We start from the raw sequence: 27,830 nt of genomic DNA, 5'->3' as shown, positions 1-27,830 counted from the left end.
GGTTCGCTATAAATTCCTGTTAACTTTTCATATTGTTTCATTTTCGATTTAATATTTTGTAACACTTTAACGAATTTTGGATTAACAAACTCAACGATTTCAAAGCGAGCAATGCCAACAATGTACGAAAAAAAAAAGAGCATTTTTATCTCCAGCTCGCGAGACTGTGTATCGGAAATTCTAAAGATATATTCATGCGATATTTTTGTCGAATTAAATTTTATGGTTTAAGTGCGAAGAATATGATATTTAATAAATAAAGGAAACACACAAAACGTTGAAGAAACGCCCCTTTGTGCATAATGTAAAATCTGAAGGCTTTCAGATTTTCTTCCCCAATTTAGTAGAAGGCTTAGCACTGAGGTGCTTTTATAAAACAGAATGCAGAGAAGTCAGATAATTAATCGATCCCCATATTTTCCTAGAAATCTGACGGACAGAGCCTCGTTTCTCTACCATTCTGTTTCTTCTCAGTCATTGGTAATTTGTGGCTGGACCGCAACTGAGAATATTTTCCGTACTGGCTCCATAGGGAACTCCTGATTTAAAGTATAAATGGGTTCGAACTTGGGATGCGCTCTTCCTGCGAACTGCTTCAAATAATCGATTCACTTTTCTCAGCGAGCTAACGCTGACTGAACAGAAAAGAGCGGCAGCTCTTTTAGAGTTATTTCAGTTCACCCAACAAGAGCTGTTGTTGAAAACATGGCAGGAGAGCTCGATTCCGATTTTAATACAGAAAAGAATGTTTAGCCTACTATGTTAAAAGTGAGTTTCATTTTATTATTTCCCAGCGTTTTGAAAATTTCTTTATTCTTGAATATTATTGCTAGTTCTATGCAGAAAGGAGATTTTAGTGAATCTCAAAACTACAGTTGAAAGAAATCTGTCCAGGGATTTAGCGTTTTGACAAAGTCGATTCTTCCGATCCCACTGTTCGTTCAGTTCTTCCCGCTCTTCTCTCCATTCTTGCACACCGATCTTGATTCACTCCCCGTCCATTCTTGCACACCGCGGTGAGTCATAAAAAAGAAACGATTCCGTTTCGGTGACTGAATGATTCTGATTTGTACTAATAGAAGCGTACTTTTGTCCAGCTGTATTTCGAGCCTGAGTCGAACTACCAGCATTTAACGGTCCAGAAACACAGGGCCGTTTTCGAGAGAGTTTCAAAGTATCTAAGTATGAATCACCATCCTGAACGAGAGTTTACAGCATAATTTCCTAGCGATAGCGATCTGCCGACCAGAGAAGCGCAAGAAGATTTAGGAGAACATTGCGAGTCCATGGATCACTGAGAAGCAAATGTGCAGGAAGAAGAGCAAGAATAGGAAGATGGGAAATATGGTTGCCTAAACATTTTTGGTTCAAATTTTTAAACACTCGCTTGATTATACAAATATTAGTACATGTTCATTATTTTTAAACTAGAAGGAATTTATTATTTATTATTTTTATCATCTTATTCTAGGGGACTTAAGTTACAAACCCTCAAACTTAATTCTTCAGATCGGGGCCGCGAAGCCCATACATTTGCAATGGTATCCAGAACACGCAATAGCATATTCTTTCAACATACATCACATTATGCGTATCACAGCAGGAATGTACTCATGCATTGTGAGACCCATAACTACAAATAATTTGAAGTCTTTAATGTTTATGGTTCTGTTTACGTATTGCGTGATGAGCTTTAATCAACAATTCGGTGCAATATAAAAGTAATAAATTGCAAAAAAAATTCAATGCGTATTCAGTCCGTGTTTGCAAATCGCATTTAAAAGAGTTGTTGAAAAAAGAAAAGGAAACTCTGGGCGAGGGGAATTCTCAGACAGAAGACTGTGCTTCCCCCCGAAAAAAAAGTACTATGGCTTAAAGCGAGAGATTTATATCTCAGTGCTTTTGTGTTTCATATGATCGATTTGTTGGCAGAGGTTTCCATAAAATCTTGCTAAAGTCTACTGCTCAATTCTACAAGACCTGCTGTGGACTATAAATTAAATTTAAAATTTAATTATTAAATTCAAGATGTTCAAGTATTGGCCATAAAAATTAGGTATTTGATTGGTTGATTATAGCAAAGCACACAAAGGCTATCTTCCTAAGAAGAGGAATGCTTTCGAAGAGGATTTTTTGAGGAAAACTGGCTCGTTTTCCTCAAAAGCCAACCATGCAAACCACGAAAGCCAAAAATCCACAAAAGCTAACCATGCAGATAGCCCGTTTGAATGGGTTTGAACCCAAGCAGATCGAACTACCAGTATTCAACGTTCTCAATCACGCGGTCACTGGTGGCCCTTAAGTGAAGGGATGTCTCCGTAGAAGAGTTTCTAGTATTGGCCATTTTTAAGAACCCATTCTAATGGAATGCAAATGAGAAGAGTCGTAGTTACAATTCTACAACCTTTAGTGTACGGTAGTGTTATACAGAAAAGGAAAAAAAAAAAAACAAATAAATAAAAACAAATAAATAAAAAGCAAAATCTGAAAAGCAGAATTTAACGATCGCCTAAAGAGTTTGTTAAGGTTTTTTACGTTCTCGCTGCTTTCCTAGTCTATCAGTTTGCTGTTGCAGTGACTCCCGCTAACCCATTTCTTTTTGTCTTTTTAGCTTTATTATTAGCTTTATTATTTATTACTTTGCCATATACAATTCAACAATTAAATTGCAAAAATTTTAAAAGTAGCCTAGCAAAATGTACTTAGAATTAATGTTAAGTGTTGGTATATAATTTTTTTCAGTCATCATCAGTTTTTTTCAGTCAGTTCATCGTATCAATATTCAGTTTTCTTAGTAAGATGGCTTTCAAAACTCTTTTTTTGTCTTTTGATTATTAACGTTTTGCGTGTTAAATTTATTTAAATATCATGTTCTTCGCACTTACCTCACATATAACTGAATTTAACAGCAAAATCACAAAATATTTAAAAACAGCATAAGTTAAGAATTTTCGATAGACAGTTTCGCGTGCTAGAATAAAAGTATTTCATTCCGTGGAGTGCTACCGCTGTTCGCTTTCAAATCGTTGAGCTTGTTAATCAAAAATCATTGAAGTTTTACAAATTATGAAATATGAAATTCGAAATTGAAATTTCGGGCTTCTAGATGCGCATATTCGGGTGGAGGACTACGATTTTCAAAGTTAGATGGTTGTAGATACCATCGCCTTTTCACAGTGTGAGGGAACATACATACATACATGCATACTTCTTTATTTAACTTCTTTAAAAATAATACGGGGCGAAAATAATTGGTGTCAACAATTTGAAAAGTAATACAGCCGTTTATAGCGAACGAAAGTAATGAAGTGTGTGAATAAAATGCAGAATTAAATATGTAGATCCTTTTAAAATGTGGAAGAAGTCTTTTCTTCTGATAGTTCATTTTGTGCTATATTTCAGTACTTTCAATTTTTAAAAATGATCAGAACTTTTAAAATTTAATTTTAGAAATGCTTAAAAATGTTTATCTCGTATTATAAATCATAATTTTATAACCTATAAATATAAATGAAAAAGAATGTATTTCTTTTATAAATAGTATTCCTCAGTAATTTCAAAGGTTAAATTTCAAAGGTAATTTTTAAAGAAAGGCACAAAAACTAAAAACGAGTTAACATTTTATTACTTTTTAAAATTTTACATATTTAAAATCTAGAGCGGATAAAAATGCATGTAATTTCATATATTTTAAATACTATAAGGAGGACTTGAGAGGAGACCCTTGACAGCAGAGGGGCAGGGCATGTCCGTTTGCCCCTGCGGAAACCGGGCCCTGGTGGATCGGTTACTGTTTTATTCTTAAACTCGGACATGACCTGATCAAGAAACACAACAACCCTTGATCCTTTCAAGTATTAAAAGATATTACGATTAAACTTCTGCACTGAATGAGGTTTCTGAAACACAAAGTTTCGGAAATGGCGGTGGCAATGGATTGACATTTCACCTGCAGCTATTATTATGATAACTATCATTTGAACATCTTGGATGCATTCAAAAATAAAACTTCAATTTGCGCCCATTGTTTTGCTAGAAACAGAAGGTAATAATGTATGTCTTGTCGAGATGCGACAGATAAGGGAGAAGAAAAACCTCACGGTGGAAGTTAGGGAAAAAAAAAAAAAAAAGATAAAACGGAGGCAATATTCAAGTGCGGACGAAGTGTTTGTTCTAATGGAATGAATTGCTTGGACAGGCTCAGAACTTATTCATTATGCAGCTGCAACTTTTAAGAAGACTAATGAACAAATGCATCTTTGAGAAGATGGAAGTAATAAAAAATCATTATCACAAAGCACGCGATTTCCTCTATCGATATTTTAGTTTTAGGTTTATGACATATGCAAAGTGGCAACAATGTTTGAACGTCTAGTTTGCCATTTTGGAATGATGCAGGATTTTGATAATGATGTGCAGTTCAATTTTTTGAATTAATTCGAAAGAATTGAATAAGAATTTGAGAAGCCTTTAAAAAAAAAAAAAAAAAAAAAAAAGAGCCCAAAAGGCCGTTAGCCCGAATGGGCAATAAATCTCAAAACGGGATTTTGCGTCATCCACTATAAACGGCGAATTACATTTCAAATCGTTGCCACCAAATATTGTCGCCCTTCATTATCTTTAAAGAAATTAAATAAATTAAATAATGTAGAATCTGCATGTATGTATGTATGTTCTTCGCATTGTGAAAAAACGGCGGTACCAAGAACTATTAAATTTTGAATAACGTTGACCTCCACCTGAATATGTGTACCTAGAAGCCTGAATTTTGAATTCGAATTTTATATGTCATATTTAATAAAACTTTAACAACAGTGGAAACACTATACAGAATAAAGTATTTTTATACTCAGCGCGGGAGACAGTCTGTCGGAAGTTCTAAAGATAGGCCGTTTTTAAATATTTTGAGGTTTTGCTGTTGAATTTAATTTTATATAGTGTAAGTGCGAAGAACGAAATATTTAATAAATAACGTTAACACACAAAACGTTAATAATCAAAAGACAAAAGTAAGTTTTGCAAGCCATCTGGCTAAGAAAAATTGAGCATTGATATGATGAACTGAGAAAAGACTGGAAAACAAAAACAAACAAACAAAAAAAAAAAAAAAAAAAAAAAAAAAAAAAAAAAAAAAAAAAAAAACGTATATCAGCACTTAACACTGCATCAGGAATTTAAAAAATATGCTGCCTATGCTACTTTTAAAATCTTTGAAATTTTACTGTTGATTTGTATGTGGCTTAAATGGGAAGAAAATGGTGCTTAATAATAAAGCTAGCAGGGGTGAAAGGAAAAATAGACTGGTAGACTGCGAGCTCAGCAACAGCGTGAAAAACCTTAACAAATCCTTAGGGACGACCGTTAAAATCTAAACTGTTTCAGATTTTTATAATAATTCTCATTATTTTGCTATTAAAAAATAGTTTTTGGGAAATGTATATTCACAGTTAGAAACATCCGAAAAAATTACACTTAAAAGAAGCATGAAAACAAACTTATAGAAATAAAAAGAACTTAAGAAAATAAAACTTTTAGTTTTAATTGGCAATTGCTGCTCGTATTCTTTATTTTAATTTGGGTATTTCCCCTTTCTGTTTTGAAAATAGTAATTGCTTATGATATCTTGTTGCCACGCGTGCGAATTCGTAATGGATTGAATGCACAAAACCGATGACAGCTTGATAAAATTTATTTTCCCAAAAGAAACACTTTACAGTTTTGGCATTTTCCACAAAAACTCTTATGAGTATCTACCTATTAAGTATTTAGTTTTGTTGTTGCTTAGTCAGCCAAGCCCACGAAATTCCTCGTGGCAAGAGCGTTAGATTTACGCCTGCCATTGGCAACAGTCTTGAGCACCATTCAGGCGACAGTGCGATTTAACTCAGTTCCGCCCCCCCAGTTTTGATGGAGAGCATCCGGGGGGGAGAGGGTCCGAGGGTCTCCCGCCCCTTTTCCCTTCCACCAAACCACACAAGAGGTCTTTAAAGTGCCGCCATGCCGCACCGACACTGTGCATTTACAAACACCCATGCCTTTTCCGGGATTCGAGCCCGGGCCCTCCGGCACGGTAGTCAGCGAGTCTAACCACTGTACCGGTTGGGCGGCAAGTATTTAGTTACAGTTTACGGATATAAAATATTACATTTAATCAAGTTTGAATATTTATTTATGAAAATTTTTTATACCTTTTACTGATTAATTTATAAAAGAAGTTAAAAAATAATTTTAATTTAAATGAATTTATATATATAATAAGATGACTTGGAGAAAGGTGCAACGAATGGTTTTCTGCATTATAACTAGTAACAGACTTTACTGTATAGTTAGATATTCGAAGATAGACGTAGCCGCAAATTCCACGCATTAATTTATTCCTGGATAATTAATTCTGAGGACAAATATTGTTTTTCATTTCACATCATTATTGTGTGTGCACCCCAATAATAATTTTATCTTATCATTATACAGATTATACTTTTAGAACAATAGATGCTAGGCTAAGCGAGCAAAGTAAAATCTTTACGAGAAGAGAGCTGAAGCCAAAGGGCATTGTTATCCAGTATGGAAGCTGCCAAGAGAAGATTTTGGTTTAGGTAAGAAAGGTTTCAGTTCAGGTTCCAAATTAGCTACGTCATGAGCGTTACGCAAGCCATGCAAGATGGATTCGCCTAGAAAGGGCGCAGTGCAGAAAAGTTATTATTTTTAGAACAGAAAGGGGGGATTAAGGACTATTTCTAATTTAAATTACAATTTTGATTTACATATTTTTTATCTTACGTATATGTATTTATCGAGTTTCTTAAGGGAGAAGGAAAGGGATGTTCAGAGAGGAAAGAGGTGGATGGGGCTAAAAAAAAAATTGAGAACCACTGCTCTAAACACAATATAAATGCGAGTTATTTCTTCTCAATTTCTCCACGAAGACTTCTGTCCTGAGCCTTTTATTTTTTAAATAAGAAGTGTAGATTTTAAAATAAGAACCTTAAGAGAGGTCGCAAGGAAAGAGAACAAAGGTAAATAAATGAAATTATTAATAAATAAAGTTAAATAAAGTAAAAAGAGATAGATAAAAGTCTATAAATTCAATTATATTAATAGTAAATAATTAAATACAATATTAAAGCACCCAAGCTTATCAAATTTAGATCTCCAAATAGAATTTCAATTTAACTGAACAACATATAATTACCGAACCCCAGCTTCTGTAGGCTTTGTCTGAATTTAAGTTCCGGTCATTCTTCTCAAACAGGAGGCCTTTTTCGTACACCATGGTAATTGGTTAATGTATTCCAATGAAAACCCTCATGTCGAAAAAAGCTGCTGCTTCCAAAATTTTGAAGCTAGAAATAATCGACGATTAATTCAATTAATCTTTTAAGGGAAGAAAATGTAATAAAAAATTGTGTTAAAAGCGAATTGAGTAAAAATAAAAGTAATGTGAGCACGAAAAGTCAAAGATAACACCTTTGTGCAGCTGCTCTGTTTCCGATAAATGTGAAGATAAAATACAAATCGGCAGGCTCTGCGTTCGTTTAGCAATGTATACAGCTCGAAATCCACACGGGAAATGAAACTTAACGCCAGCAGAATGCTTTTACCTACCACTTAACAGTGCCTTGGACCAGCTCAGCGTGCCATTTAGACACAGATACTGCATTACAAAATCTGCTGTTTCGATTCCCTCTACCTGATGCATTTCTACCAGGTATTTTTGAATCGCGCTTTAGATTACGTAGCCAAGTCGAAAATTTTAATTCTTATAATTATGGTTTGTAAAGTTATTATTAAAATTAACCAGTTACTATGATTTGGATCTTTACTATTTTCCGTTTCCTCATCAGAATGCAAATGAGTTAAATAGTATTTAAATTGGGATTTCGGGATTTTAAGACAGAGCGTGTTTCTGGCCTGCGCGTCCACGCTACGTTTAGTTCCCGACAGCTCTGATAGTTGTAATTTTCGGCTTTGCGTTATATCGCTGCCGACACATGATGTTGATTCTCCGATTAGAATTATTGAGCCAGCTTAGAGTAAGATTTAAATTGTATGGTCTTTGACTACTGTTCCACGTTTTAGCTTGAATTTAACTGCTCTGTTTAATCACATCACCGCGATCTGTATTGCGGATATTGTTATTGCAAGAAATGGCATTTATGTTCTAAATTCTGTTTAAAGAAAAAGGCTTTGTTTAAACCTTTCCACGACTTCGTAGCTACTCCATAGCGATAATTCGCTTTACGTTTGTTGGATTTATGGACTAATGACCAGTTCCAGATCAAATAGAGCGCCATAAGTTTACAACAATGTAAAGTGAGTTCCAATTAAATCTCCCTGAGATCAACATTTTTCCTTTAAACAGTATAAGCAAGACACGAAACATTCATCTAGGCTTATCAGGTAAACATTTCCTCGCCAAGCATTGAATATTCTTCAATTTTTATTTGTTTGAAAATTTATTTCAATAATAGTAGTTTGAGCTATCAATGACGTTACAGGAAGTAATTCAAACTACTCACGAAATATCAAAATGACCTCAAAAATGCCCCGTGACAACAAAAGCAACAAAATAAAGAATCATACAGAGGATTTTTGCATATTAGTTTCCAGTTAAATGAGTTTTTGTTAAATTTCAGAAGAAAAACCTTTCAAAAAGAATTTTTCCGGCGACCTAATTTGTTAAACTAACAGAAGTTAAGTTATTTTAACTTCCATAGGCTAAATAGGGTCGACGTAGAGCGTTGCACCTTGGGAAGGACACGTCTTCTATTCTTCCGTATTGAAAAAGTGTCCTCCCTTTGATTTTAAAGGAGGCAATATCCTCATTTGAAAAGTTATTCAACTCCTAAGACTCAATAAAATAAATATGTATTGAAAAGAACTTCAAAAAGAATCATTTTTTGACATTTGCGTGTCACTATATATATACATATATGTAATTCTGACAATACCTTCGCCTCCGCTTATAAGGCTATTCGAAGCATATCGCTACTGTCAAAAAATGCTTCTGAATTTTACTGTAAAAATTCTGTTTTTTAAATGGTTCATTCTGATAAACTAGTATCTCTCAAACGGCTGAAAAATGAATAGATATAATAAAGACTTATAAAATAATTTATAGAAAATGTATATTTAATAAGGAAGGCAAAAAAAAAAAAAAAAAAAAAAAAAAAGGTAATAATGAAATAGGTTGAATTTCATTCTTTCTGTCGTGACACCATAAAAGGATAACTGAATTACTTTTAGGAAATACATAAATAAAACAAAACAAAACAAAAATTAATTAAGCCAAAGGGGCTTTTTTTAATATTTCTTGTGTATTTTTGTTTATTAAATGTAATGTTCTTCGCACTTAAACCACAAAATTTAATTCAACAGCTATATCGCAAAGTAATTTAAAAGCAAATCTTTAGAATTTGCGATACACAGTCTCACGCGCTGAAGATTATTATATTTTTTTTACAGTGTTGCCATTGCTGGCTTTGAAATCCTTGAGTCTGTTAGTTAAAAATTCGTTAGATGTTTACAAAATATGAAATAGATAATAAAACAAATTCCAAATTAGAGCTTCCAGATGCCCATATTGAGGAAGGAAGATTATGTTTTTCAAACTTTGATGGCTCTAGGTACCGTTATTTTATCACAATGAGAGAAACATACGTACATTTATGCGGATTATTTATTATTTAATTTCTTTAAATATAACACAGGGCGATAATATTTGATGGCAACAATTTGAAAAGCGATACAGCCTTTTACAGTGCAAAAGGCCAAAACGAAATTAATAGTCCTTCTGGACTAACGTCTTTTAGGTTTACAATAATAAAAAGATTAAAAATATTATTAGCAATTATGCAGTTTTTACAGATCCCCATTTGGGGAACATGATGGTTACGAACTATTTTTATAATATAAAATTATTATTATATTATTTATTTTAAATTATTAAAATTATTCTATTATTTATTTAGAAGTTATTACTTATTTTTAAATTAATGTTTTAATTATAATTGCTATCATTTAGCTTAAAATTAATATTTTAAATACTATAATTTTTATTGTTCTCATTAATTATTGAATTATTTTTTATTTTCAAGAAATTTTTTATTCTATTGTACAAGATATTTTATATAGATTTGAATTATTCCTTATGTGTATTATTTTACATTATTAAACTATAAAAATATTATATTATTTATTTAAAAGTTATTACTTATTTTTAAATTAATGTTTTAATTATAATTGCTATAGCTTAAAATTAATATTTTCAATACTATAGTTTTTATTATTATCATTAATTATTGAATTATTTTTAATTTTCAAGACATTTTTTTATTCCATTGTACAAGATATTTTATATAGATTTTTAAAATTTAAGGAAGTACCGGGAAACAGAATTCAGTACATGTGGAGACTGCATTCGGCGACACAATAACTAGCGCCGGCCCCTGATGACTACACCAGTGATATTCCGTATCAGTGTTAATTTACATTCTCATAAATATTACCAACTATTAAAAATGGTCGCCATTAAAGGTTTCAATGTATTTTTAATCAAAAATTAGTTCACAATAATTTATAAATGTTACAGATTCGAAAGTACGATTGTGCTCCATTTCGCTCCCTTTCTGTTTCATAATCGTTCAATCATTTAATTTTCAGATAGTTTATATTTTTCTAAATACACAATTTCATTGAATAATTTCTTATCACATAATTATCCTTCATCAAACTATTCTCTTTCGGATATTCAGCTTACTTACACATGTTCATTACCCTAAAAGGGCTATTAGTCTCAAAAGGGGATTTGGCGTTGAATCATTATAAATACAGTGTTTCACTTTTCATTTGAGTCTGTTGCATTCGGTAAAATGTAAGATATTTATAATTCAAAATGAATCTGTCTCGATCAACAATCTAAATAGTTGGAAACAAAAGATGCAGCTCTTAAAAATATTTGTTACTTTTGACTCGGATTGATTTAAATAGTAAAAATGCATTTAATTCATGATCACTATTTTTTCTTATTTTTTAAAACTTAATGAATTTTTGATTAACAAACTCAACGATTTGAAACCGAGTAGTAGCAACACTTTACGGAATAAAACATTTTTAACTCCCAAAGCCCGAGACTGAATATGTGCTACTTTTAAATATTTTGTGATTTTGCTGTTGAATTGTGTATGGTATAACTGCGAAGTAAACGGAGCTTAAAATAATAAAGCTAAAAAGGCAAAAAGAAATGGATTAGGAGGACTGAGTGCAACAGCAGACTGGTAGCCAGCGAGCACAGCGAGAGTGTAAAAAACCATAGCAAACCCTTTTGGACGACCGTTAAGATCTGAAACCTTTCAGATTTTAAATTTTTTCCTACATTATTTTTTAAATTCTTCCGACAATTTAATACCATTGCCAGTTTTCCAAGTGTGAAATGCAACTGGAACCGAAATATAAATATTTTTTTCCCACGTCATACTTTTTATGTATTTCGATTTTTACAGATTATAGTGAATTTCACAAAATTTCGGAAGTACAGTTGTTTGATTAGTAAATGTATCACTAATGCGTGTTTGAGGGATCATGTGCAATCCCTCAAAAACATTTTCACGGCCGTATGACCATTAACGAAATTCACGTCAAGTATGCGAATAAATTTCTGGAGTATTTATAAAATGCGAAACATTTTGCGAAGCATATTCTGAAGCAGAACCCTGCGCTGAAATACGGACTATAAAATCCACGACATTTTATTCATTTAGCATTAGACGTTTTTACTTCCTCCTAGTCCAACAGCGTAACTCTATTTTTTGTCTACTTATATCTGATTATAACTGTCGTTAGTCTCTAGAAAATGTGCAAATAAGCTATATTTGAATTGTGTTTTGAAACTACCAGTCGCAAAATTTCCTAAAAAATTTACTTAGTTTTACATGCTGTAGTGCATTTTAGCAAATTTCGATTAGCATTTTTCTGTCTGGATGATAACTTAGCAGACGAGAATTCCGTCTAGCCAGCTAGGATATAAGAGTGCAAAATAGCTAGCTCACTTGCTATCAAGGTGAAATATTTATTACAAACATTCTTCTTACAAGGTGACTTGAATAACATGATAGAAGGTAAAAGATTACAGTTTTTAAAGTAACTACGGAAAATAAAATCAGTTTGAATTAGCTAAAAAATAAAGAGTTTAATGCTTTCAAGATGCTTATTTTATTCAAGAACAGTTATGCCGAGAAGAGTTCTAAACTGAAATATTTCATTATTTCCTATATCAGAATCTGTAGTTTTGATCTTCGCAGCAAATGTTTACCTCTTCGGCTGAATTTGAGACTTCCTTGTAAATTTTGTTTTAAACGTAACCTCTGCATAAGGTCTGTATATATTGGGACATCCTTGTAAACTTGGTCTTTAATGTAGCTTCACTTGGCATAATCATAAGATCTAGAAGGGCTATTTGAGTACCATTCATTGCAGGTTGTTTCCTGCAATTAACCCAATTATTCTTTTACTAGATGTTGTTACCGGTACGAAAAAATGGTTCGATTTTTTTGGGAAAAATTTATTCCTGTAAGAACAAGTATCGGAGAATGGTGTTATAACAGTTTTGAATTTAATTTCTCTTTCCTACAGTTTCTGATATTTGTATCCAGTAGTAACACCTTTCGTAAATATTGCGTTTAAGAGGCAATTATATGTTTTATACCAAACGTATTTGAATATGAGGGCTTTGTAAGTTGGTTATGTGGATTTTCTATTTCCCTTTAGGCTTGTCGTCTGTTTGTTAATTTATCCATTTAGTTAGTTGGTTATGTCCATTGACTTATCAGTGTAATACAACCTGCAGGTTAATTTTGTCCTTGAATCAGATATTTTTCGATGTTAAAAATATTAAATATTTTGTTTTCTATGATTTTGATCTTAATTTTGTAAAACCATGTCCCTTCTTGATAGCTTTTCATTTGATACCTTGTAGAGGCAATAGGTTTTTTTGAAGCAGGAAACATGAAAAATGAGCAATGCCCTCCCCGGGACTCGAACTTTGACCTCTCGAATACGCGCAGAGTGTGCTATTTTACACGGAAGCAATCTCACAACGCTCATCATGTTATTTGCAATAAACGTCTTTGTTTGGTTAATCGATTATAACAAGGTACAAAATATTCAGCAGTCTTTTCCACTCAGCAATTGGTAGGCATGAATTTCTTGACGTTATTAACTGCACTGAAACCTTTTATGGTCAAGAAAATGAGATTTTTGTTTTCAAGATAGTTTTGTGTTTCTTTGTATTTTCTGTTTCCCTGATAGCAGATTTGTTATCAGATTTTATAGATTTTGCGTAAGTTTCCCGACTGACCCAAATATTGCCTTCTAATTTAAAAAAAAAAAAAAAATTGGGAAAGAGATTTGGAAAAGATGATAAAATTTAAACCAGTTTAAATATTAAAGAAGTTTTTAGGGTTTAAAACTTTGCATACAATTATCATTAATGGAGCTCCAACCCTCTCTAAAAAGTTCTTTACAGTTCATTTCGTTGAACTACGGCATTACCCAAATGATTTTATACTATCTTTTTTTAAAGAATTCCAAAATATAAAAATTGTTAAACATTTATGTTTTTTGCATCGACAATATATCCACCCTATATGCCATCGTCGACAGCATGTATACATTACCACTAACAGAAATCCAACATGACGTATGAAGACTGCAGCAATATCACATCAATCTCCAAGTACACATGAGGCAACAATAGCAATGGAATCGCCTACAAGCTCCCAAAGTAGGCTGCTAATAACAGAAAAGCCGATGTTCAGTATGTCCCCTACCATATTCTTACCTCAATCAAGCATGAACTCAACATCAGCAAGAATGACAAAGAATAAAACATCTTAGAACAAGACATATGCACACATTATCACATACAAAAGTAAATTATCCACCAGAAGATCTCCATTCTTAAATTAACCGTTTGCATCAGAGGACATGGACACTTTCCGATAGATTTATGCAAATTTGGGATTTCAAATGCTGATCCTTGTATACATACTGAGCAAAGTACACCGAATCACTACTTAACAAGCTGCCAAATAATAGAAGAGCTCCATATAAAGCTCTCGAACAGCAACAATTCGACAAGCATTCAGCAGATACCTAATTAAGAAACACTATCACCATGTAATATAGAAATTATCCAAGATTATGGATATGCTTTTCGGAGAAGAATTGTGTTACGCTGAGTAACAATATAGCTCAGGGCACAGCAGATACAACAATATCTAATATTTTGTAGGATAATAGTGTTTTCTAATACGTATTACGCTTCTTGCGGCGCTTTATCCTCTATTAGATAGGTGATGGACGGGGAGCGGAACCTACCAACATATACGAGGTAAACAGGTTCTGTCCCCTATCCTTCGTCAAGTGGATTATTTTTGTTTTGAATATCGATTTAATTTACTTAACGAAATGAATTTAGTATTAGAATAAACAGCTTGAAAATATAGATAAATTGTATAACTGTATATTATATGCTAACAATATTTTGCTGTTACTTATATAATGGATTATATTTCTTTTGCGCTTTTGTTTTCCATCAGATTAACCGCGAGTTTGAGTTAACCGGAGATGTCGTCCGCGGTATTATTCAGTTAATCGGAAGGTGACCCTACATGATTTTGAATTCACGTAATATTGCTGTTTTTGTTTCAATAACTTTAATAAAAATGTGTTTTTGCTAAATCTGTAGAAAATATCTTTGCATTGATTTAGGAATCTTAAAATGTTTAATAGACCAAAAAAATCTATCAATTATGAAAAGTAACTTGATTTATAATTCGCTTTCTCATTTATATATTATCTACTTTTTGCTTTTTTCCAAAATTACAATACAGATTAAATTACCACTGTAATTATAAACAATGAAAAAGTAAAGAAAGTGTTAGAAAATTTTCTTAAATAAATTTTTAAAATGATGTAAAAATAGCATTGAAGCGTAATTTAATAGCAGTTAAAGTAATAATTCAAATACTTTTTAAAATTACTTGCTTATGATCTTCTAAAAATAATGTATAGTACTGCTGTACGTTATTTCAAATATTACTGTTAAAATAAAATAAAACCAAGTGCAAATGGAATGCTCTATAATAAAATACAAATAAATAGCAACAAAGAAATAAAACTTTAAAAAATTTCGCTTTTTAAAAAGTTTGTATTTATTTTTATTTATGATGATTGAAAGCTTGGTTCGGAGATGGGAATTCCCGTTAAAAAATAAAATTTTCTATATTTCCTAAGCCATTTTTGAGGCAATTGAAGTGAAGGAATAACTAATTTTTAAATAAACATTATCACCTACGAGCGGGCGATCAGTTGAAGTCCACGAACTCTGGTAGCTCGACCTGGGTTCGACTCCAAGGGAATGAGCTGGCTGCATATGAGTTTTTGTGGTGTTCCCGATGTGTAACGTGGTAACGATCCAGTTTCTTTTAGAAAGTCCTCCATAAAGGCATCTCTTTCCTTAGGCAGATAGCCCTCTCATACTTTGTCATAACAAAATGATTATTATCTACGACTTTTATGAACAAGGTTTCCGTGTTATTTGATGATTTAATGCGTAGGAATTTATCTTAAAATGAATATTTCTAGATCAAGCTACAGCACTTTCAATATCATCCTTTCAAGAAATTATTAGTAAGGCAGGGAAAAAGTTTCTGTTCTTTTGAAAACAAAATTTCGATCTTTCGAAAGAAAAAAATGCAGCCTTTTGAAAGAATTCATTTTGATTTTAAATAGTAAGTTACAGAATCCAACATTTCTTTTGCTTAAAACTGATAATAATTTATTCTAAAAATAATATATATATTATTTTTTAACATTTAAATGTTTCCTTTGCATTTTGAGAGAAGAAAACTGTAAAATAAATAAAACACATAAAAAAAATCACTAATTTATTTATTTATTTTAATGTTACCATGCTCTGTTAAAAGTGATTGTGTGTATATATATAGACTGTGCTTAACCATCTGTATAAAAGAAATTACTTGCTTATGATTTCTAAAAATAATGTATAGTACTGCTGTACGTTATTTCAAATATCGAATTTATTTAAGAAGCTTGACTGAAAACTTTTGAGAAAATATTATGTCTGGCCTACTCAGCAAAGCTGGATTTCCTTTTAAGAGTTCATGGCATAATGTATATTTTGTGTACTTGTTGAATATTTGATTTTGTTTGGACGAAATTTGTAATACACAACGTTCTTAGGATCCCAGAATCGAAGTGGCAAGACCATTTTCTTCGACTGACTATAGTGTTTTTAATTTATATGTTTTTCGTCGATGCCGCTATGAAATTTCGTTGCTATGAGGAGCACAGTTTCAAAGCCTACGAAAATTCGATCCACAAAGCTTTTATTTTTTTGGCGAACTGAGAGAGAAAAAACTCTAGTTTAACACTTTGTGGTTACGAACAGCTAAAAGACTTTGCTTAAAATTTATCATTTTTGGTGGATTCATATTATTTTTTCTGTAATTTCTTAGAATGCATGTCATTTAATTCTTTTCTATGATTTGTTTGAGAATAGTTGGTCTAGAAAAACGATCGATTATTTCGAAGAATAATTCTAAATAGATTCTGGCCCAAGTTGTCATCCAATTGTTCGTATCAGCTTAAACTGTGAATAAAATGGAAGTTTATAAGCAAAGATGCCTTCGCGGATCTTCACCGCCAACTGTGGAGGATTACGGCCAAATTCCATCTGTCAAGCGGTAATGTCCTACAGATGCGTGATCTCTTATGTATTCTGGCTGTAAATAATATTGTGACGGATTTGGTGTTTAAATAGCTAATGTTAGTCGAATTATAAATTAAATTGTTTTATTCCCCGTGTAGTGCAGCGCGTGACGAATATTAAGCGAAAGCTAAGCCGGAAAGTTAAAAATACAAGAGCACGTGCATTTAACATTTAAATAAATAAATATATTTTTTTGATTTCGAGAAACTGCTAGAACATTCTCATGCATTTAAAAAGCTTATATAAGTGGTATGAAAACCTCTCAATTCGTTATAAGTTGTTTTATGAGTTTTGTTTAGAAAACTGCTGTTGTTGACTGTAGCGAATTCGCGGATTAGCTTTCTATGTTTTGAATTCAGAACTGCTGAACATTTGAGTAGTTTAAAAGGTAACTGCTGGGAGATATTGCAGTATTGTACGCATATTCTGTGGAAATTTAAGCATTTTGTTTTATTTGTTGTGATAATAATAAATTTTTATTCTCTTTTCATCGGACTTTTGCATTCAAATTAATACGAACCCGTACGCAAGCAACAATATGTAGGTCAGTATGCTAAGCACTTGAGTATTGATTAATATGTCTCAAACTCATTCATTTGAAGACCAAAGGTCGAGAGTGGTAGATAGACTGAAAGTTATCCATTCGGACTCAAAGCTTTTCAGAGACTCAAATACTTTGCAAATCTTTGTCTTAAGGCTATGAAAGTGATTTATGTGATTTATGAGAAGCTATTGGAAGTATTAGCCAGAGAAGTCAGACTTATCCAGCGAAAAATACTACATTAAAAGATTATCTAATTTGCATTAGTGAGACGAAATCATCTGGACTTGCATGACATTCTATGTTTGACTTTGTAGCATCCATTTCGTGACGTAAACTTAGTGCTTATCGAAAGTAAGGTAGCTAATATGATATGTCCTCTTCTTTCTCTACGAGGTGACCTTTAAGATAGTATCGTATATACCGCCAGTAAAGCACAAATAATCAGACGATTTCTTTTCGCAGATAATTCAAAGATCAATTTAAATACTGTGTTTCTCGACATATTTTTACATCCAGAGATCTAAAATACGCAGATTTCCAATTTTCAAGGACTTAATATGCTTCTTTGGAAAACATTCACGATAAGAAGACTGCACCAATCTGCAGACTGAGAGCTAGAGGTTTATAATTGGATAAAAATCTTGCAACGTTTCGAACTTTTGTTTGGGGGCTTTAGACCCAGAAGCTTCTAATAGACGATCGTGTCTTCCTCTTCAAGACTACTTCATAGATACCTTTAAATGAAAATGCCATTTAGTTGGATTTTCAGCATACGTATCGGAATTTTTTCTCATTAAACATATATGGTATGTTTTAGGAAACCAAATTGCAGCATGGCAGGCTCCCGCTGCAGTTTCAAGAGTTAGGTTTACTCTCTTACAAGAATAATGTTAGTCATTTGACTGTAAATTAAATCCTAAAAGAACAATGTTAGTCATTTAGGATTTAATTTACAGTCAAATCCACTGATAAGATGTTTCCATATCAGCATCTCAGTTTGGATTGATCACACAACATACTATTTGGCTGTATCCAGAGTGCGTTTTTTGAAAACGTTTCATATTTTTCCTACAAATATTTATTGGGCAACTTTGAAACATTTAAATGCAGTCAAGTGTCTTTAGCAAACATTACGCATAAGAAGGCGTGGATAGAGTTCGGCTGTACTGCGCCGGACAACTTGAAAAAAATGGCGGTACCTTTTTCAACTTACCCATAATTCGGCAAGGTGCGAGGGTGCGCCTGTATCAAGACATATTAATGCCAGTACTGTAATGAAGTTCAGTTTCACAAAGAAAGCAATCTTCATCAAGACTGCTGGGACGCTCATGGGAAGGTCTTCATTTTGTCGAGCAGACGGTTCAACTTGAATAAAGGTTGGGGTTTTGTTCAACTTGGACAAAGTTGCCAGCACCTTTTTTCAAGTCGGCCATCGCTCGTCAAGACACGAGGTTGCCGTGATATAAAGTCACAAATGTGTCGACACCCATGTGACAGCAACTTTCATCAAAGCTGCTAGAACCCATGTGAAGGTCTTTGGGCACAGCTATTTACTTGTACAGAGTTGCAGGTACATGAAAATTCCTTGTTTTTATGCAGTAGAATAAAGAATTAGCTCCAACAATTAGGAATTTGTGACAAGCTAAAGACAATGGGATTAAGATGTTTAGATTAATACAGCTACCGTTAGTTTATCCTCCGATTATTCTTTAGAGTGCTATTTAATATTTTCTTCCTATGACTTTATCATTTTTTTCCTGCATGAATTCTACAATTATGAGTAATGTTTCATCTTCCTTAAACCATTTATATCAGGCAACACAGTAGCGTCTTAGACTTCCGCGCTTCGGGAAGTTTTCCCTGAACTCCCTATAGCTCGCCCCTGGTGCAAGAGTACAGCAACTTACTTTTCGTAAGTCGCAAATAAAACTTAATTTCCATTTTCTTTCTGAAATAATTACACGCATTGAACCTTAAGTACTTAAGCGAAATTGATACTTATAAAGTTGTTTTTCAGTTTTTACACGTCGGGTTGGAAGACATTAAAATTTCATTTCTGCCAAAGTACTATTTTTTGTGATATTTTTCTACGTTCATACAATTTAGATTCAAGTCTGATATAATCTCTAATGATCATGAAATATAAAATCAAAATATGTTTTCTAAACCCTTCCTCAACAAGGAAGTAATTGGTGATTCGTAAATAATTGCTGACTGCAAACGCTCTAAGCTTTTTGGAATTAAAAAAGTAGACAATAGGGGTGAGTTGTTTTCTGTCATTGTATTGGTAACTCAGCATGTGTCGTTTACAAGGTAAAACGAATCATTTATTTCCGCTTTCAAAAAACGAAAAGAACATTTCTAAATTTATTTTGGCAGGCAAACTATTGCCAGACATTCTGTGCTTAGCAGCAATAAGACAACCAGTCATAGAAGGCTTAAATTAACGTACTGCGGTGCCATTTCTGAAACATCATTGTTGAAAACAACAGCACTTCTTCAGCTGTTAGAAAAGTGCACATACGCTACATGTGCATTTATTAGGTACACTTTTTGTTAACATCTGAAAGAGGTACTTTTATTTCATTTATGTCCATTTTCCGATTTCTAAATTAAAGCCTTATATTGCTTAATAATATCATGAAATACGCCATTCTTTATAAGCATTTTTGTTCATGTATTTCGCCAGTATTAAGCCCCTTTACACAGCATCATCCTATTAATCATATTTTGTCATCGAAAAATGTAAAAATATTGTTAAGAAATACATTAAGTCGCTTATTATTTATTTATTTATTTATATTTTTGGCATTGATAAGAACTGCACAGTTGTAATTCAAAAAATAAATTAAAAAATTATACCACGTGTATTGAGACAATGTTCCTACTAAAATTTCATCTAATAAATCATGATGAAACTTTCCAATCGGAATTTGAATTATATGTATAAGGAATTTTCTAAAGTAAATGATGATAAAATGCCGTATTTCAAAATCTTTCTGGATTTTTCAAAAGTTTATCACATTCAAATATAATATTCGCATTTTAAATTTGATATCTTGCGCTGATTGAAGAAAATTTCAATGCACTTATAAGATATTTCTCCCGCTTTCTTCGTGGTGTGGTGGTCTGCACCCTGGGCGCGTATTCCAGAGGTCTGCGGTTCGATTTCCGGCAAAGGCGTTGCTCATTTTTCATCTTGCCTGCTTCGAAAAATACCTAATGCCTCTACACACTTACGCATATTTAGAAATCTTGGATGCGGAAGGTGATGAATATTTAGATTATTGTTCTCCTATTCACATATAGCAAACACCCGTAATTACTCTTCTAACGAAACAACGTAAGCAACTTCGTATAGAACACAGCATAGAAAATTTAGCATCGAAAATCGTAACACAAGGTCCATTAAATTATCAAATTCTTTTTCCAAGTGCTGTAAGTTCTACGTGAGTATGAGTTTCTTTACAAAATGGTTCATAAAGACATTCCGATAAAGACATTATAATCACTTACTGCTACGGAAGTCGAAACGTAATAAATATAGCAGAATTCGTCCGAAACAGATTTTTAAAACTAAGTAATATCTTTGAATAAAATTTCCTTTTCAAAACTAGGGCGAGATAAAACTGTAACATTGCTTCGAAGATTATTACAAATGGTTTTCTTAAGGCATACAAGTTTCATTTTAAAACATTTTACTCAATACACTGAAATGGAGAGTTAAGAAAAACAGTTCTAGCAGAGGGAGAATATTTGATATTTTTCCTTCGAGCAGACGTATTCTTCAGAAAAGATATATACTAACAGAAACCTAGTTTTTAAATTTTACATCAAAAGGTAATGCAAGCTCAAAAGATGGATAGAATTTTATTGGATATAATTATTATTCCCTATGTTTTTTGAAAGACAAATATGAATAGCTTTCTCTTTGACAGAGGTGAACTGGTACGGGTAGTAACTAAAGGGGCTCCACCCCATGCTGCCTCTCTACGGGCGGTATCTTTATCCTGAAACATTTTGGGGGACTGCATCTTTTAAAAGAAACATTATTTTATAGGGATTGATCACGTAGATCGTCGAGGCACATAAAGAATAATAAAATTCTGAATTGCATATCGAATTAAATTGAGTAAGCAAAATAGGTTTTACTCTATATAAAGTATTCAAAGAAATCACCACGAGATTTCAACAGCTACTTACTCTTGTTATACCTTTTTTATTCCATTGAAACTTTTAAATGAAAATTATATATATCAACTAAATTATCATTACGATGATATTCATAAGGAAGAATCCTTCGTTAGGAATGAAATATTTCAGTTTTTTTCTTTTTCGTTATTGCCAGGGAAAACGAAACATGAATATGGAAGAGCAGTCCTTTTGAATTTTTGAAGTCTGTTTGTTCTAAAGCGCAGTCTCCAGAACAAAGATTTAAATATTTTAATACTACTACGAACGTTTTACAAAAATTCTGTAAGCGCTGCTAGTTGTAAGAAGAGTTTTCTAAATAAAAATCATTTAGAAAATATTTAAGAACTATAAATGTTTATTTTGCATTTAAGAAATCTCTCTGTACTATCAACTGCGGATTAGAACTCTACGAAATCATCAATACTTTTGAGAGCAGGGGAAGAAAGAAAGGAAAACAAAATATGAAAGCTTTCAGATTTTATATTACGCTCAAAGGAGCGTTTTTATAACGTTTTGTACGTTACCTTTATTTATTAAATATCATGTTCTTCGCACTTAAACAATGAAATTCAATTCAACAGTGATATCGCAAATTAATTTAAAAAGAGCATATCTTTAGAATTTCCGATACAGTCTTGCGCTCTGGAGATAATCCCGCCCTCCGTACAGTGTTGCCATTGCTCGCTTTGAAATCGTTGAGTTTGTTAATCAAAAATTAGTTAAAGTTTCACAATATGTGAAAGAGATAATAAAACAAATTTTAAATTAGGGCTTCCAGATGCCCATCTTGGAGCGGAGAACTACGTTATTCAAAATTTGATATCTCTAGGTACCGTTGTTTTTTCACAGTGCGAGACACATACATACAGTCATGTAGATTTTTCATTATTTAATTTCTTTAAATATAATTCAGGGCTCTAATATTTCGTGGTACCAATTTGAAAAGTGAGACATCGTTTTATAGTGGACGATGTAAAATGTCAAAATGAAATTAATAGTCCTTGTGAGCAAAACTGCCCCTTTGGGCTAATAATAATAACTATACATTTTTTTAAAATGTTGGCATTAGAAACTTTCTTCAAAAATAAACTTAATGTCTTTCCCTATATGTCATTTTGACATTTTTTAGTTATTTGTTTGTATGTAAAGAGGGCCGGCAAATTCAGGGATCCCCCAGGCGGTAAAAGCTCTAGCAACGCTATTGGGTTTTCACTATGTAATACTAAATACAATATCCTTCAGACCTTATTAAAGTATTTAATAAGTAAGTTGGCTCAAACCAATCCTAGAGTGATAGCACTGTTGGCAAGAATAAAACAACGCCGTAGACGGTAATGCAACTGTAAAATATCAACAAGTAACGTGGCCTTCAGCGGGTGGAACACGTTCTATGCTAAGAAATCTAAAGCCTCTCTTTAAATATTATCTGTTTCTACCTCATTTAAATAAGCGTGAGCTAAAATTCGCATTCTGGCAAGAAAATGGAGCCGGAGAAATGACAGTGTAGATTTTGAACATAAAATAACTGGTTAATTTAAATAAATACCTTTCACACTTTTTATGAATCGGTAAATAAAATTTAAGATATTCTTATGGAAATGTAGACCAAAATGTTATGTTGGTTATTTTTGATAGCCTTAAAGAATCACGAGTTTTCTGAGGAGCCAGATAAAATCGCATCTCTTATTTTATACATTCGATAAACTGCGACAGTAATTTTATGACATTTATTGATATCTTAAATTTTATTAACCGATCCATAAAAAGTTTGAAAGATATTTATTTAAATTAACCAGTTATTTTATGTTCAGAATCTACACTGTCATTTCTCCGGCTCCATTTTCTTGCCAGAATGCGAATTTTAGCTCACGCTTATTTAAATGAGGTAGAAACAGATAATATTTAAAGAGAGGCTTTAGAATTCTTAGAATAGAACGTGTTCCACCCGCTGAAGGCCACGTTACTTGTTGATATTTTATAGTTGCATTACCGTCTACGGCGTTGTTTTATTCTTGCCAATAGTGCTATCACTCTAGGATTGGTTTGAGCCAACTTACTCATTAAATACTTTGTGCAGCGTATGGCTAAAATAATATCTAGACTTAGTTTAAATTTAAATTCATTTCTTTTGAGTCTACGCCATAAATGCTGGGTGGTTCTGTAAGCACTAGGAGTGCCTTCTATTCAACTATTTGAGTTCTTAATAAAAGGGTTTTTACACGCTTCCTACGTTCTCTGTTATCTTACTGGATGTAGCGATAAATCGCTTAGCTCATTTCAGAGTCCTGACTTGGTATATGTTATTCAAAAGTGTGAGATTTTACAAATGGAATGGTAAGATCCTAGGTAAGACAACATGAGCCAACTGAAAGATACAAGTATACTGTAGCACTTATGGTATTTCATTTGACTCTTACTTGTTCAAATTCTTGGGCAGGCGCCAGAATAAATACAAAATACAATTTGGACAGATAGATGATCATAGCCGGTCTAGTTATCTGCTTTAAGGTAAATGAGTTGTTTTTATACTTATAACAGCGTTCTCGTTTTTAAAATAGTATTACCAATAAAAATAATTTCAATTCAGTCATTTTATTTTATTTCTTTACTGAAATCACTAATCTAAACTATATATTTTTTATGTTTACAAAAATTTCATTCCCATATTGTTCTTTAACGGAAAATATATCTAGTACAGTACTCTTACACACAGTACAAATTTTACCTGGTTTAATGACTTCTAGAACGTCTGTATCATCAATGTAGAACATGGACAGATATAAGTGGGCGGCACAACAGATTTTCACCATTGGTCTTGTAGGTATAGTTCCGCCGCACAAAATGTGCAGTTCCCCCTCAGTTTTCAGAGAAATGACTCCAGAGGGGCGGTTCGAGTTTCTCCTGCCTCTGTTGTCCACTGCCATCAATCTCTGGACGTTACCGAATAGTCTATGAAAGCCATCCAGGTGTCCGGACTCTGCTGTCACCTGTTCACCTGCCATCAACTTCTCGAGTGGAATTTTGGCTCCCTGAGTATTCAGAGTTTCCTCTTGGCGTAGAGATACTATACTCTTACAAATATTCATGTCTTCTTCGAGATTCGAACCCCAGGCACATCGGTACAGACGGGCGTCACTAACTACTAAGCCGACTGGGTGGCTTCAACGTAGAGCAGGAGTTCTTAACCAAAGTGGGAATCCCCCTTGAGGGGAATTTCATAGTTTTAAGAGAGGAATGACGTCAATATTTTATTTAGCTCTTGCTTCTTAAGTTTCTGAATATAAAAAACTACTTTTATTAAATTAAAAGTATTTATCAACATTTTTATATTTTTTCATTTTTTATTTAATTTATAAAAATACTTGAAAACCTTATTTAAATACTTAATCTGATTAAATGTATATATATTTTTCGAATTTTGGAAAAGAGGGGAGGATGATCTAACAATGGTGAATGGGCTGTATGGAGCAAAACAGTAGATGTGGAATACATATAATAAAATAATTTATTCTGTTTAATAATAAAATACTATATAATAAAAAACCTTCCTAATTTCATTAAACCACAGTCTAATTTTTAGAGAAATGGGAAATAAAAAAGTTTACTTCTCTCAGAGAAATTCTTGAGAAAAATAACATAACGTGCTTTCTCGTGCATATGTAAGTTACGTTAGTCATTTTCAACACGGTAATGTACATGAGATTTAAAGTACATTTAATGTACATTAATGTACATTTAGGTAGATACGGTAACGTATCTGCTTAAAGAGAAGAATGTTTTAAATAACACGTTATTTGTCACTTTGAATCTTTCCTGTACAATTTATTTTTTTCGTTTATTCCACCAGAAATACAAACGAAGTGAGCTGAAATAACGAGAGAGAATCTAAGTTTAGAGACAACTTAGTCTCAGACCAAGGACCAAGGCTCTGGGTTACAGAGTACCTTTGCTTATTTAAGCAATTACCTCCACATCATCGTTAAGAGAATTGAAATAATTAACAATGAGCGTTAGCTAAAGGAACGAAAAAGAACCATTACGAGTTTAAAGAACCAGAGTTGAATAAGAAGTCTTCTAAAAATATTTATTCCACTTGGCCGAAGTGTTGCGATAATTGTTGGTGAAGTAGCTCTTACTTTTTGCACGTGAGAAGGCGCGTAACATAGGACCCAGTGTCTTATTCTTCAAATATTAAATTTACTAGTTTGCAAATTATGCAATTTGAACTAACTTAATCTCAAATGAATAAATGTTTTAGTTACTTTTATTCAACCTATATGATTACTTTGATGTTATTGGATTGCAGTTGAAAATTCACATGACAGTCTAGCAAGATTATCCGCTGTTAAATTTATTTAATTAGATTGTAAACTTATATGCTTTCGTGAAGGAATTTCTAAGAGAACTCATATCAGTGTTAAATATGGCGAAAACATTTACGTAGATTTGATTTGATTTGGATTCCAACTAGGGTCGAATTACCCTTGTTCAATGGTCTTAACCACTCGGTCACTGGTGGGCACATGTAGTATGTTTAAGACATGGTAAAAGCTTAGAGTTGTTCTCAGCTTTTCCATATGCCCATTAACTAAGATTCACAGGTAATAGAATTTATCTAAGTTACACAGCATTAAGGAGATAAAATATCTGTAATGTTGTGTTGAGTATTTTCCTAAAGGCGGCAGCTATAAGGCTGATAAAAAATTCGAAACATCTCTAAGCGAACTACAATGTTCCAGCGCTGATAAATTTCTGATAATCATCTACGTCTGCGCGAACAATATGATTTACGATCGAACTATTACGTCAATCGTTTCTTTTGTGTTTTTACTTCCCCTGCTCTTCACCAATTTTTTTCGAATTTGCGGTAGCCCTTAGGTCTTGTATTACAATAAGCACAGGCGCCCATAAGTTCATAGCCTGCGTGATACGAATGCAGAACGCGCTGAAATCAGACGATGTCTGTTTTTTGGGCATTATTATTATTCTTCTTTGCCGGTAAAACCGGTGAAATTATACCCCATTTGAAGCTACACGTTCTCGTTTGGTTTTGTTTCGGAGCAGTGCTACTCCTGCTGTTGTTCTTGCGGTCACGGTTAAAGGGTTATTCAGGATAATAACCTCTCCAGCTTGCAGAAGAATAAAGTATTAGATCACGTCAATATCAGTAATGGTGAAGAAAACCAACACGGTCTGAAGTCCAAATCATGTTGTATATGGGATCGTTATTCCTCTTTCTTTCTTCATTTTTAAAAATTTTTTTACCTTCCTTTTTCTTCTTTCTCTCTTCCTCTTTCTTCTTCTTCTCCTCCCCCTCCATCCTAAGTTGTTTGATTTATATCATCTCATACTGGCTCTAATTTTCTAATGTATGTTAAGAACGAATTTAAAATCTCACTGAAGTTGCTATCAATGAAACGATTATATTCATTTCTCTTTCGCAAATCAGATGGGCTGTCCGGAATTACTTTAGTTTTCTCGCAATGTAATGAAAACAATAAATCAATAATGCATTTATCATTTTGTACAATAACCAGTTGTTATCTTCCAGAGAATTTCGTGATTGCGCTTTTAAAGAACATCTAATCTCTTTTCTGCAAAAGCCTTTACCAAGCTGGATTTGACACCGTTGTCTGAAATAAAGGTACTTGATAAGAAAATTCGCAGAGAGAGAAACAAATGGTAGACTGATGACGGGTTATATGTGCATGACGTAACTCATTCCAAAATGCTATATGGTTCACCTTCGGGAAGAAGGTATCTGACAAGGAGTTATGCAAAGTACGAAGTTCAGGAAGGTACCCGACAAGGAGATATCTGACATGAAAGTGCTTGATTATAAGTTTTAGCATTTTTCTGAAGGTAACAGACAAGAAGTTTTGTAAAGCACGAAATAAATGGCATTCTAATGATATAACGTTAAAATTATATGGTAGATAGGGTAGCATATTCCTATCAGGTCGAAAAGTTTATAACTAATGACTAAACGTGCATGCGGTTAAAAATTTTCATGATGGAATGTCACAATATCTTTGACATCCTCACAATAACTTTACAATTCATTACGTCGGATGTTTTTGTTTGCAAACCATTGTTAAGTGCTGTTAGTTGCTAAAAATATATATTAGAACTTATCTTTTGACAACACCTGAATACAAATAATTCCCTCGTATTAAACGAGATTCTTTCCGGATCCAAATATTAAGATCTTTTTACCGAAACCAAACTTTAGATTTTGGATGAATTTATGCAAATTCATGTATAGTCATCATATGATAAATTTCAATCAATGCTGTCCAT

At 32.8% G+C, this 27,830-nt stretch overlaps 2 long non-coding RNA genes across 18 annotated transcripts in view; one reads left to right on the top strand and one right to left on the bottom strand.

Annotated features, from left to right (window-relative positions):
- LOC118186613 (uncharacterized) overlaps positions 1 to 27,830 on the top strand; it is a 746,791-nt gene that overhangs the window by 337,567 nt on the left and 381,394 nt on the right. Inside the window, exon 1 of one of the 2 annotated variants that reach the window (XR_015042524.1) lies at positions 19,777 to 19,908. The exons of the other annotated variant lie outside the window; for it this stretch is intronic. This is a non-coding gene — a long non-coding RNA (uncharacterized LOC118186613). Of the gene's footprint in view, positions 1 to 19,776; positions 19,909 to 27,830 lie in introns of those variants that run through there. 2 annotated transcript variants of the gene reach the window in all.
- The window catches only part of LOC118197774 (uncharacterized), a 465,671-nt gene that overhangs the window by 263,609 nt on the left and 174,232 nt on the right, over positions 1 to 27,830 (bottom strand). For 8 of the 16 annotated variants that reach the window (XR_015042510.1, XR_015042512.1, XR_015042513.1 and 5 more), the window contains one exon: positions 7,193 to 7,343. The exons of 5 other annotated variants lie outside the window; for them this stretch is intronic. This is a non-coding gene — a long non-coding RNA (uncharacterized LOC118197774). The remainder of the gene's footprint in view (positions 1 to 7,192; positions 7,344 to 27,830) is intronic. 3 more of the 16 variants (XR_015042520.1, XR_015042514.1, XR_015042519.1) reach the window with 1 other exon arrangement.

The sequence above is a fragment of the Stegodyphus dumicola genome, chromosome 8 (assembly GCF_044657685.1).
Source record: "Stegodyphus dumicola isolate Sdum_Otavi_A_Nest chromosome 8, ASM4465768v1".
In the NCBI taxonomy this organism is placed as follows: Eukaryota; Metazoa; Arthropoda; class Arachnida; order Araneae; family Eresidae; genus Stegodyphus; species Stegodyphus dumicola.
Note: the sequence above shows the minus strand (reverse complement) of the source record. Positions and strands in the feature narration are given on the sequence as shown.